The sequence below is a fragment of the Aplysia californica genome, unplaced genomic scaffold (genome assembly GCF_000002075.1).
Source record: "Aplysia californica isolate F4 #8 unplaced genomic scaffold, AplCal3.0 scaffold00307, whole genome shotgun sequence".
Classification (NCBI taxonomy): domain Eukaryota; kingdom Metazoa; phylum Mollusca; class Gastropoda; order Aplysiida; family Aplysiidae; genus Aplysia; species Aplysia californica.
This window is the reverse complement of record NW_004797577.1, coordinates 211,690-213,174: the sequence shown is the minus strand read 5'-3', so window position 1 is coordinate 213,174 and position 1,485 is coordinate 211,690. Positions and strand designations below refer to the sequence as shown.

At 43.4% G+C, this 1,485-nt stretch overlaps 1 protein-coding gene across 1 annotated transcript in view; it reads right to left on the bottom strand.

The window, feature by feature from the left end:
* The window catches only part of LOC101855959 (dynein heavy chain 6, axonemal), a gene marked incomplete in the record, with an annotated part of 98,470 nt that overhangs the window by 24,688 nt on the left and 72,297 nt on the right, over positions 1-1,485 (bottom strand).

Genomic DNA, 1,485 nt, shown 5'->3' with positions numbered 1-1,485 from the left:
GTGTGTGTGTGCGTGTGTGTGTGTGCGTGTGTGTGTGTGTGTGCGTGTGTACGCGCACGCCTGTGTGTATGTGTGTACGTGATGAAACACCAAACCAATGTTCCAGGATCTGGATGATAAAAATGTATTATATATCTTATCTTATCTCATCTTATCTTACCTCATCTTATCTGTCCATGAGCAGATTTTAAAAATGGTTTTATCAACACAACTTGAGTGATAACGATATCTTATTACATTCTATCCATCCACGAGGAGAACGTAAATGTCTTCATCAGTACATTTTGAGTAACAAGGCCATGTTGTCTCACGTTCCGAACTACCGCACACAAATAAGAAATACGAATGTTCATATTTCTCATAATGCATGCGTTGTCTGCCTCTTTCAGTTTAAAAAAAGAGAAAAAATAATGAAAAACAAAACAAATCAAGAACTGTATGAATAACGTCTTCAAACGTTGTGGTGTGACGAGACAACTCGTCCTCAGTGGGTTAACCATAGTAATATCAAGACATTGCGCTATCCTAGAATTACTTACACATTACAAAGATTTATCTGCTCAGTACTTAGTTTTGAGAAATCTGACGTAAAAACTGCGATTCTTTGAATATCTTGATAACAACTCCGAATAATATTACGCTTTTGATAGAGCAGATAGAACATTTGGTGTCTGACCTCATGGTCTTAGTAACTAAAAAAGGCCAACAAATGCCAGAAAGAACGTTGTAACTCTAAGGTAGGAACTGGTCTTGACCAGACTGCTCGTCCTAAATGAGTTGATTAACGGTATCCTGACACTCTGCCGTGCAGTCCCGGCATTTAGAAGAATAGGACTGACGTGTTGCTAACGTGTCGTAGGTAAGAGGCGACTAAATGGCGAACCAGGTAGTGACTCCTGAAACAGAGTCATCCTTCCTCCAGATCGGGGGTTGAGTCACGAGGCTAACAACCTCTCTCGTAAAAAGAACTTGTTACAGAAACACATACAAGCAAAAACTATTATCTCTGCTTGGCTGGTCGTGGATTTTCTCCCAATGTGATTCGAGGCAGTAAAAGCCTAAAGGAAGCTGCTGGGCAGAAGCCTTCATCATCATCCAAGTCTTTGCGTTGGATGGGACACACTCCCAGAAAGCCCAGCGGACGCATCACAAGACAGTGGCTGCAGTGGAACCCACAGGGAGCACGAGGCAGGGGTAGGCCACGGGAAACATGGAGGAGATGCGTGGAAAGGGACATGAGAGAGATAAAGCTCACTTAGAACGAGCTAGGCAAGGTGGCCCAGGACAGGGATAAATGGAAGGAGCTTGTATGTGGCCTATACCCTGCCAGGGGTGAAAGGCACTGATGATGATGATGATGATGATGAGGATGATCAAGACACTGTGTCACCTGTACTACTGTCTCACAAGACACTGTGTCACCTGTACTACTGTCTCACAAGACACTGTGTCACCTGTACTACTGTCTCACAAGACACTGTGTCA